This window comes from Peromyscus californicus, unplaced genomic scaffold, assembly GCF_007827085.1.
Source record: "Peromyscus californicus insignis strain IS unplaced genomic scaffold, ASM782708v3 Scaffold_4__1_contigs__length_199733344, whole genome shotgun sequence".
In the NCBI taxonomy this organism is placed as follows: domain Eukaryota; kingdom Metazoa; phylum Chordata; class Mammalia; order Rodentia; family Cricetidae; genus Peromyscus; species Peromyscus californicus.
In genome coordinates, this window is record NW_026294562.1 from 128,757,218 (window position 1) to 128,768,894 (window position 11,677).

Below are 11,677 nucleotides of genomic sequence, written 5' to 3' on the forward strand. Positions count from 1 at the left end.
GTTTGAACAATGGAGTCATCTGGAAGAGGGAACACACTGGAGGAATTGTCTCTATCAGATTGGTCAGTGAGCGTGTCTGTGGGGGCATTTCCTCAATTTCTAATTGCTGTAGGGAGGGGTCAGACCAGGTGCCAGTCTTAGGCAGGTAGGGCCAGGGCATAGAAGAAAGGTAGCTAAACAAGCCTGCGGAGCAAGCTAGTAAGCGAGGCTTCTGCCCAGTCTCTGCTTCAGTTTTTGTTCCAGGTTCCTGCCTTGGGTCCTTGCTTTGATGTCCCTCAATGATGGGCTGTGACATGGAAGTGTAGGACAAGCCTGTTCTACCCTCAAGTTGCTTTTGGTCGGTGATTTATTACAGTAAGATAAAATTGACTAGGAAGCAAGGTCTCCACATATTACAGCCCAGGCTGGTATGGAACCTGTGATCCTCATGTTTGAGACCTTGTGAATGTTGCGGTTGCAGGCCAACACCTGCTTCATCATCTGCTTTTCGATTCAAGTTATTTGGTAAGATCATTGCATGGTCTTAAATTTAATTGTCAGAGACCAAACATGGACCATGGAAAAGTACAAGCTAGGCCAGAGAACAAGCCTCTACCCTAAACCAGATGCCCCCAAAGATAAAGAACAGGTCAGGCAGGTCAGGTAGCATAGCAACAGAACAATGGGCCCTGACCAGTGATCTTACCACCTAGCAGCCTCACGACTTGCACGACTTGCACGTAGCCCTTCACCTGCACGTCCCCCTTCACCTGCACGTGCACTCCTTCCCTCCTTCCTGCCCCCTCTCATGCTATATAAGCCTTGCTGAGGAGAATAAAATTTGCAGCTTGATCAGAACACACTGTCTTGCTGTCTTCTCTCGTGTCTCCCCCATCCCTCTCATTCTCTCCCGCAGGTGGGTCGCCCCCGTTGACACCCCACTGGCCGGGGCATTTAAAGTTCGGTATTCACGCAAGGAAGAGATTTGGAGAGGAGACACGTTCGGTACAGCTGGGATTTTAAGAGCCACATCATTTGAACGTTGAACCAGAAAAATCTTACTTTCTCACCTTCAGGGGACTACAAAAATACAGCTTGGAATGGAACTGAGGAGGTGAGAAATTGTGACAAACTAGACCTTTTGTTTGTCTGCTGTCCTCAAAGCTGCCATCCGGGAAGTCCATCAAATTCAATTTGAGAATTTAGCTTAAGGGAATGGTGATTTCCACAAGCTCCTGCCAAGACTAAAAGCTGATTCCAACTGGAAGATGGATCCTCATTCTCAACTAGAGTTCTAGATGAAAATAAACAGCTCATTAAAAAATAAAATCACAGAACAAAATAAGATACCTTGAGTGAGAGCCAGCAGGAAGGGAAACCCAAGACCCCTAAAGACTTTGGATGCTACAGTGTTCAGATTAAAAAAAAATGTTAAATTTCAAAGTATAAAAGCCCAATCTGAAACTGAAGAACATGAAGTTCCCTGAGCGAACCAGACAGTTCAGAAAAAAAAAAAAAAAAAAAAAAAAGGTTGACATTTAAAACTTAATGGCAGTTTACTTCCAGTTTTGGTCAAAGTTGAGGGACAGAGACTGCCTTATACTTTCAAAAATCAAACAAAAAAATGTGTGTGGGTAGCCGGGCGGTGGTGGCGCACGCCTTTAATCCCAGCACTCGGGAGGCAGAGGCCGGCGGATCTCTGTGAGTTCGAGGCCAGCCTGGGCTACCAAGTGAGTTCCAGGAAAGGCGCAAAGCTACACAGAGAAACCCTGTCTCGAAAAACCAAAAAAAAAAAAAAAAAAAAAAAAAAAAAAAAAAAAAAAAATGTGTGTGGGTGTTTTGCCTGCATGTAAATGAGTATAACACGTGCGTGTCTGGTGTCCACGGAGACTGGCAGTTACAAATGGTTGAGAGCCATCCTGTGGGTGCTGAGAACCAAACCCTAATCCTCTGGAAGAGCAACTGGACTGCTGAGACATCTCCCTAGTCCCTTTCTTATACTTTTGCCTTAAGTAAGGAATGAGGTAAAACACACAAAGCAAATGTTGACAGGGCTTCATGGTTGGTCTGCACTTGCTGTATAGCTCAAGATGGCCTTAAGTCTGATTATCCTAACTTCCAAGTGCTGGGCTTATAGGGAAACACCATTACACTTGGTTCATAGACAGCTGGGGCTCAAATACAGGGTTTTGTGCATGCTAGCCAAGCACTCTACCAACTGAACTACATCCTCAGCTTGTGAACCATCAACTTTTAGAAGCTGGACACCACACAGGGAAGGATCCAATCTACTTGCAAGAGTAACAAGCCAAACAGGCCCTATCTGTGTTACCTCACATCCAAGGGCATTGCTAGGATACAGCTCAGGGAGAAAGGGCTCAGGCTTAGACTAGTGCTCTTACTAAGTTAAAAAGAGGGAGCGAGAGACATGAGGGAGCCAAATGGCCAGAATATGCGGGGCAGAGCCACAGCAATAGTAATGATAAGCCACATAAAGAGTATTGGAGAGCCACAAGGAGCCCTGTGGAGCTTTGTCTAGGAATTGATTGGTGTACACTTACAACTATCCAACTCCTGGAGACAGACAGTAACCTATTTCCTAGGGTTCAACAAGAAACAGACTAATTTGGTTCTATAACAAAGAGTAAAATTGTTACTGCCAACGTTCTGATGAACTGGCCATGAGGAGATTGGCAGGAAGAAATATATGTGAACCTATGGCATGCACCAGGGGAGCACAGAAAAGTGGCCTTCTAAACCCAGTAAAATCTGGAAGCCTGTGCGATACCTAGGCTGCAGAAAGGAATGAGTGTGGCTTTGCACGTGCTGCCAGTGATGCTGCAATAGCAAGTGCTGGGAGAACACAGAGAGGGGATGGATGGTGCGTGGAGACTGTCTGGTGCAGAGTTGAAGTCTCTCAGGCGATGAGAACTATCCTCTCATGGTAGAACTGTCAGAATAGGTGTCAGCCCATCAGGAGACTCTCTGAGGGATGTAGTCAGCTCCAGACTCTTCTGGGGCCCCATCTCCACTGCTTGATGAGCTTCCGGGGGGTGCTAGTCTGAAGGATACTCTGAACTCTCCCCAGCAAAGCCTAAAATCAAGCCTTGGAAGGATCGGATTCCGACTAACCTGCGAATCAGAATAAAACCACAAAGGATTTAAAGAAAGATAAAATTGACAACCAACAATTAATTTTTCTTTTTGGTAACTGTCATCCAACAAAAAAGCACCAGGCAAGCAAATAGCAGGAACATATGGACCATAACCAATATAAGAATCATTGAATATGAACATAAAAGAGCGTACAGATGCAGCAAACAAAGACATTAAAATAGCATGAATCTATTGTATACAGATACATGCTATATATTCAAGTAGGTAGATGAAAGCATAAGCATACAGAGAAAAGGGCGAGGTTTAAGAAAGACATGAAACTTAAAAGTAACTTTTTGGATTAGATTAAGAAGATTATATAACTCAATTGGAGTGTAGTGTAGGTGGAGGGGGGTGCCACCCAGCTCCCAAAAAATCACACAGAGATTTCTTATTACTGCTTATGAACACCCAGTCTTAGCTTGGCTTATTCCTAGCCAGTTTTTCTTACGTTTTCCTGTCTATCTTTTTGCCTCTGGGCTTTTACCTTTTTCTACATCTGTTTATCTTTTCTTTTTTTCTTACTCTATGTCTGGCTGTGTAGCTGGGTGGCTGGCCCCCAGCATCCTCCTCTCCTCCTTTTCTCATTCCCTCTTTTCCATTCTTCCTCCTGTTTATTCTCTCTGCCTGCCAGCCCCACCTATCCTTTCTCCTGCCTAGCGAGTGGCCATTCAGCTCTTTATTAGACCAATCAGGTGTTTTAGGCAGGCAAAGGAACACAGTTTCACAGAGTTAAACAAATGCAACATAAAAGAATGCAACACATCTTTGTATCATTAAAGTAAATTCTCCACAGTGTAAACAAATGTAACACATTTTAAGCTAATATCCCACAACAGCGGATGGCACTAGAAACCTGTTCAAAATGAACAGTATACAAAGTAACAAGGCACTTCCACTCTAATGATGAGGGAACTAAGGACACATAGAACAACACCAGCCAATCTAAAATACACTTAGCTGGACTCTCAGAAAGAGGGCAAACTATGAAAAAATATTTTAAATTGCTTAACAAAATTAGTAATATTGCTAAGCATATATGTTAAAATTAAAGATGAGAGTAGCAGCATAAAGGGTTTCTAGGAGAGGCCATACGTATTCAGTTGTGAGGCTGTGGAATGGCAGGTGATATGGTATGTAAAGATAGTTAGTGATAAGTTAAAGGGGGTGTTGTGAAGCATGCAGTAACTAAAAGAAATAAGCCAAGAAGTAAAGTTAATAAGCCAGAAGTAGATACAAAAGTGCAAGAAAATGGGGAAGAAAGATAAGAAAGAAATGCAAGAGAGAATAATGGAAGACACACTGTAAGATGATAGAATTGCACCTAGAATATTAATAATATATAATTATAATAATAATGATCATCTTTAAACATAAGAAATAAAGCTATAAAAGAAGAGATAATTCATAGTCCATCAAAGTAAAAAAGATTTATTCTAAAGCTGACACTGTCAAGAAAATGAAAAGTAGGCACTAGACTAAGAGAAAATATATGTAGGACCTATATCTGATAAAGTTACTTGTGTCTGGACTCTACTAGGAATACCACTCAATGAGCCAAACAACCAGACTGCAGAATGGACAAAATTTTGGATACACATTTCACCAAAGAGAGCTGCAAAGCTGGGCAACAAGTGAATGAAAAGAAACCATTACCAGTACCATTGCATATTCATTAGAATGGGTAAATTACAAAAGGCTGATGCAGCATGTTGGAGAGGGTATGTGATAATTAGGACCCTCATAATTTTTGCATACATTTTACATACATGGAAATGCAAAGTGGGATACACAGTTTAGAGAAATTCATCTAATGGAAATGAAAACATGGCCTAGGGAGATATCTCAGAGGTGGAAATGCTTACTGTACAAGTGTGAAGATCTGAGCTAGGATTCCCTAGTACACATGTAAGAGCTGTGTATAGTGGCATGCTTCTGTAATCCCTGTGCTGGACAGTGGGTAGAGGACACAGACAGGCACATCCTAGGGACTTGTTGAACAGCCAGTACAGTTTAAACTGATCTTCAGGCCAGTGAGAGATCCTGTCGATGGAGAAAGACATCCAGCATCAACCTCTGGCCTATACAAATGCATGTACTGGAAAGCACACCTGTGTACACACACATACACTCAACACATGCATGCAATCAATGCACACACACACACACACACACAAACATGCATTTGTGCAAAGAACTGTACCCACGGATAGGAGTAGATTGTTTTTTATAATAGCCAGTACCTATAAAACACCCCAAATGTTCATTAACTGGTGAACAGATAAATATGTTGAAACAATAAAACAGAATACTTTTTATTGTAAGAAGGAATAATTACTTAATACAATAGTATGCATGACTCTCCAACACTTACTGTATTGCAGTAAGTAAAAGAATGTGTACATAAGAGAATGCATTGAACTCTTCCCTCATGTGACATTCCAGCAGAGGTAAAATATCTGTGACAGAAAACACAAGAGGGGTTTTTCAGGTCAGGGAGTGGAGTGGAAAATTGACTTCAGAGGGCTCCAGTATAAAAAGAAAAGAGAAAAGTGATCCCAGGTGCAACATTTGAATATGAGAAGAAAGTTAAGAGTATTGAAATATACAGTTACTATTAATAGGCTTTGCCTATATAAGATAACACTTTGTGAGGCGTGAGAAAGGAGAACATTCGATAATAATGACCAAGAAGCAGGTAAGAATTTTTGCATGTCTGCACCAGGAGGCCCATAGAAGGTTCACAGTAGTACACATAGTAATAGAAGTTGACCTCTACCTTGATGAAGGTCACAATAGCGTGGGTGGTGTGTACAATCACACGATGGTATGTTCGAGCAGGAGTTACAGAGCAGGCAACAAGTTTTAACTCTGTCAAAGTGTTTTTGAGTTAACAACAACAACAACAACCACCACCCAGAGATAGAACACCTCGTTTTTTTTTTTAAAGTAAACATGTAAAATGAAAGTCCATGTGTCTAAACAATATTGTGAAATTAAACTAAAAGTAAAATTTAGGATATGGTTACATTTGACAAGGAAAGAATAGGTGGTATTTCTGTGTGTGTGTAAGTACGTCAGGTACAATTTAATTATTTCCTCAAACCGAGAGGTTGGTACACGGATGATAAACATTTTAGGATCCTTTGTCTTTTACGTGAGTATATTCTACTAGGTCGCTTTCTAGTTCATCATTTTATTAACTACATACCTGGGGCTCTTGTTTGTAGTTGCCAGTGTCTCCCTCCCACCAGCCCATAGGATATTTTGGTGAGGGGGTGATAGAGTACAAGCCACTAGTGGCGGCCGCAGGGTGGGGTGTCAGGGGACAGAGATGTGCAGTTGTGATAACAGGACTCTCCCAGCTTTATTACTATTCCGGAATATGCCCCCTGCCATAGCAAATGATTAGCCTTAATTCTACAGCGGCACAAAAATCTATAAAAGGGGAGCAATTCCATGGAGCTCAGAACATTCCCAGGTCAAAAATCACTACATGGGGTTTCCTGAAATACTCGCATCTGTTCAGTAGAGATTTTGCAAGACCCTAACTGCTTTAGAGCTCTCCAGGGAAACAATCAATACGATAACTAGGGCATATACAGGAACTGTTCCACCACGCTTGCTGGCTGTAGTACGACAACCAGGAAAGTAAAGGATGTAATTTGGTCCAGGTTTGAGCCAGAAGAGCCACGGACAGTAGGTCACTGCTGAGGTTCATAGGCCAGAGAATCAGCATTGACAGGTCCAAGGGCAAGAGAAGAAGATGACTATCCCAGTTCAAAGCCAGTTCCCACCCCTGCCTCTTTGGTCCCCTGCATCCTTGGTGAGGACTACTATCTTTACTCATCCATCAAATCCAATTCTAGCTCCCTCACAAACATACCCAGAAGTAATGTTTTGCTATGGGGTGTCCCTTAGCTGAGTGATGTGGACACATGAAATTAATCACCACACTACCCTCAAGGAGTGGCTAATCCAGCCCACCCCTTTGTCATAGGTCCTTGTCATTTATTTCTCTGGCATATTATTATAATTTCTGTTAAAACGTCAATAAAATTTAAATCACAAAAGGAGTACATGTATTTAACACACTGCTCAGTACTAGGACCAGACTCATTCCCTGAGGGGTAGTACTCTCCTCCACTACATACAGTGGCCATTTTCCTTTACAAGTTCTTTCAAATCCCTTTACTAATCAAAGTACTATGTTTTGCTTTCTTATTACCTTACCCAGTATTTCTAATAGTCTTTTATAGGCACTAAAAGACACATTGAGCTATGCATGTCATTTCTTTTGCGTCAAATTAACTTTTTACTGTGACCAAGCAATCCCCTTAGTATTAAGTTAATTGAGGGCTTTGAGTCATTCTCTGCAATGTCTGTCAGCAGGGGGATTCCAAGTTTGAGGACAGCCTGGGAGGCTGGTTAAGGAGAAGCTGTGGCCAGGGCTGAACCACAAACAGTGGCTGTGGGATCATGGAGGCAGTGGCTGCTGCTCTGAGTTGCTGGCTTCTTCTCATCATGTTGGTGACTGCGGTGATGCTGCTACCTGGGACAAAGGGTTTACCGCTGCTTGTTCAGAGAAGAATTGCCAGAACCATTGTGCTACAAGAAAGCATCGGCAAAGGTCAGTTTGGAAAAGTTTGGTAAGACAAATGGTAGGGAGAAATTGCTGTGAAGATTTTCTCTTCTAGGAAAGAATGTTCATGGTTCCGAGAGACAGACATTTATCAGACTGATTGCTCCAAACCACAGAGGAGGCACAAAAAAAAAAAAAAAAAAAAAAAAAAAAAAAAAGTGCAGGGAACCATGACCACGCCTAACAACGACTTTGAAATCTTCAAAAAGATTACAGGATACCACAATGACGCTTCCACATGGACTATGGTAAAGCCATTAAGCTGATTAACACCACTGAAAGTTTGGCTTTGGACTACAAACTGCTTAGGACAAGTTTGAGATGGCTAGCTGAGATGATCCAGATTCACAGACAACTCGAACAAGGACTTGAGACAAGCCCTGCACTTTCCCATTATGCAAAGACTGGACAAATGATACAGAACTTGACAATTAACCCCAAAATTTTCTTTTCAGAATCCCCTAAAGATAACTCTGCCCCCAGAAAGCAGGAAGTAATTTTAAGAAAATGATGCCCACATTCCCAAGAGGTGGGGTGGGTATTTTTTGGTCGTTCAATGGCTTATGGATAATTGTTATTGTTTATGATGGTTGCTTACAAGTTGTTAATTGTTAATGGTCAAAAAAAAAAAAAAGAAAGCTAAACAAAGGAGATTAGATACAGGATTCTTGTTTAAAAAAAGGAAAAAGAAAAAAGAAGATATAGAAAAGGGTAGATCATTGAATCTACTCTGAAAAAAGGGAAGACAAACTGATAAGATAAAAGGTAGATTTTTGGATCTACTCAGGAAAAAAAAGAATATGGATATGATAAGATAAAAAGAGAGATTATAGAATCTACTTTTAAAGAGGAACTACTTGTTTTAAATAGGATAAGTAATGAAAATTTTTATCTGAATTTGACAAATGATAATGGACTGGACATTGTTAATGTATATAATGGAGTTTTTTGTCTGAATCAGTCAAATGATAATGGACTAGACATTGTTAATGTAATTCTTGACTGTAACCTTCTTTTATTATTTTAGACAAAAAAGGGGAAATGTGTTGTTATATTATGTCCCCCAAAATACTGTGCACGATAACAAACTTATCTGGGGTCAGAGAACAGAACAGCCACTAGACAGACATAGAGGCCAGAAAATGGTGGCATACACACCTTTAATCCTAGCATTCTGGAGACAGAGATCCATTGGGATCCATTGGGATCTCTGTGAATTCAAAGCCACACTGGAAACAGCCAGGCATGGTGACTCACGCCTTTAATCCCAGGAAGTGATGGCAGGAAGCAGAAAGGTATATAAGGTGTGAGGACCAGGAATTAGAGCCTAGTTAAGCTTTTAGGCTTTTGAGCAGCAGTTCAACTGAGATCCATTTGGATGAGGACTCAGAGGCTTCCAGTTTGAGCAAACAGGATCAGCTGAGGAATTGGCGGAGGTGAGGTTAGCTGTGGCTTGTGTTCTGTCTCTCTTATCTTCCAGTATTCACCCCAATACCTGGCTCTGGGTTTGTTTTTTTATTAATAAGACCTTTTAAGATTCGTGCTATATCTGTCCAGTGGATAATTACCCTCGTATGTTTTGTTTTTATTTAATTCTATAACTGAACCCTTTATTACTTATTGCATAATTAAGGCAGAAGATCAATGTTTAGCATACTGTATGTCAGGATTACAGAATCTCTCTCTGTTCTCATTCCTTTGCTGTGTTATACATTTCCTACAATTGCAGTTCATAGTTCTCCAACCCCCTTAGAAATTTCAGGTTTCATATGGTTTGTGGAAGCCAATTTCCTAATACAGAAGCTTCCCAGACACCAGATGGAGTGCCTGCCTTCCCCCTTGTGAAATGGTGGTAGTCTTTAACCTGTCCAGTCTCAAACAATTGTGCCCTGGGAACAGGCGGTCCTTTCCCATTCACAGCCACTTAACTGTCGGAAAGCAGTTAAGAACACAGTGACCACAACTGAGGTGTGCCACATCAGTCCCACAGAGTCACCTTCTACCCGGTTCTTCAGTCCTCTCAACCATATTTGGTGAAATTGTCATGCCCCTAGATCCTCTGTGGGTGAGGGTACATGTCTTCTATTGACCTGGCTGCTTTGGCCATCAGAGATATGCAAACCAAGGGTGCATGGAGGCTGTTCCTTACTCTAGTCAGAGTGGTTACTAGCAAGAAAATAGAGGCTGGAGTGAGAGCAGTAGTTAGTAAATATTGCTCTTCTAGAGGACTTGAGTTCTGTTCCTACCACCCACATTGAGCAATTCACAATCACCTATATACAACTCCAGATCTACAGAGTCTTCCTGTAGGCCTCTATGGGCACCCCCCCACAAGTGGCATACATATAGACTTACCTACACACAAATAGAAATAAAAATAAATCTATCTGGGTCACTTGGTGTAGGTGGCAATTACATGATGCTTTCAAATATCAACAGATGTTAGATGGTGAGTATGGGTGAATGTTGTCTTAGTCAGTGTTCTTTTGCTATGAAGAGACACCTTGACCAAAGTAAATCTTATAAAGGAAAGCATTTAATTGGGGCTTGCTTACAATTTCAGAGGTTTAGTTCGTTATCATCATGGTAGGGAGCATGGCGGCATGCAGGAAGACATGGTGCTGGAGAAGTAGCTGGGAGTCCTACATCTGGATCCACAGGCAGCAGGAAGAGAAAGACTCTGGGCCTGGCTTGGGCTTTTGAAACCTCGAAGCCCATCTCCAGTAACAAACTTCCTCCAACAAGGCCACACCTCCTAATCCTTCTCAAGTAGTGCCACTCTCTGACAACTAAGCATCCAAACATATTAGCCTATGAGGGTCATTCTTATTCAAGCCACCGTAAGTGTATTTGTTGTTTGTATGTTGCTGTGCTAAAATACCTTGACAAAAAAAGCAAGCTAGCAAAGAATGAGTTTATTTTGGTGTTCAGTTCCAGAGGGCTACAGTCTGTTATGGTGGGGAAGGCGTGGCAGCAGCTGGAGCATGAAGTCCCCTTGGCAGTCAGGAATCAGCATGATCACATTCCATATGTGTACAGGAAGGAGAAGAAGGAGGAAGAGGAGGACAGGGAGGAGAAGGGGAGGAGAGGGAAAAGGAGGGAGGGGAGGGGGAGGAGAGGGGAAAGGGGGAGGGGAGGAGGAGGGAAGGGAAGGGGAGGAGGAGGGAAGGGAAGGGGAGGGGGAGGAAATCTCAGATCCTGCCCCTGGTGACACATTTCTTTCAGCAAGGCTCCATGCTCTAAAGGTTCTGTAGGTTTCTCAAACTGTGCCACCAACTAAAGACCAAGAGTTCAATCCCAGGAGACTGTGGGGGACATTTCATACTCAAACCACAACAGTGAGTGACATCCAGCAGAGGGTTTGGTGTCATTGGCATGTGAGCTGAGGAAGAGAGATGGGAACAGGTCTCGGGTTTCCAGTTTGAGCCTTTTGGTAGCCAAAGAAAGCAAAATTCACCACTAGGTCATGTGTGCACCTAGGAAAGGCCAAGCGCAGAGCATGACCACACAACAAATGCCAGCCCCCTTTTTTCCCTGTGGAGGGATAGACTCTACATTTATTATTGTGAGGAAATCAAAGGAAGCCACATGGGGTTCTGAAATGCTCAGGTTTCCTACTGAGGTCTGGATGACAGCGTCCCAGCTGCCTTTGTCAGTGAAGCGGAAGGGCTCTACTGAGCGTCTTTGCAAAGTGCCCTCATAGACTGAGTGACCATTGCACTAGCACAGGGACACTTGTGGGGACATGGGAAGAGACAGCTACAGCACCAGCAGATGCACTTTATTGAAAGTCGGCTTTGGTTTTGCCCAGTGTGGCTCCATTTCCCCCTCGTTGTTCATCGGCTGCTCACTGATCCCATATGGATGCTCCTTAGCTACTGCTGAGGGTTTCCTCTTTTA

At 42.4% G+C, this 11,677-nt stretch overlaps 1 long non-coding RNA gene across 1 annotated transcript in view; it reads left to right on the forward strand.

Moving 5' to 3' along the window:
• Window positions 1-10,814, forward strand: part of LOC128095012 (uncharacterized) — a 99,760-nt gene extending 88,946 nt beyond the window's left edge. Inside the window, exons 3-4 of the long non-coding RNA XR_008213133.1 lie at window positions 896-1,093; window positions 7,525-10,814. This is a non-coding gene — a long non-coding RNA (uncharacterized LOC128095012). The remainder of the gene's footprint in view (window positions 1-895; window positions 1,094-7,524) is intronic.
• Window positions 10,815-11,677: the final 863 nt, after the last annotated feature.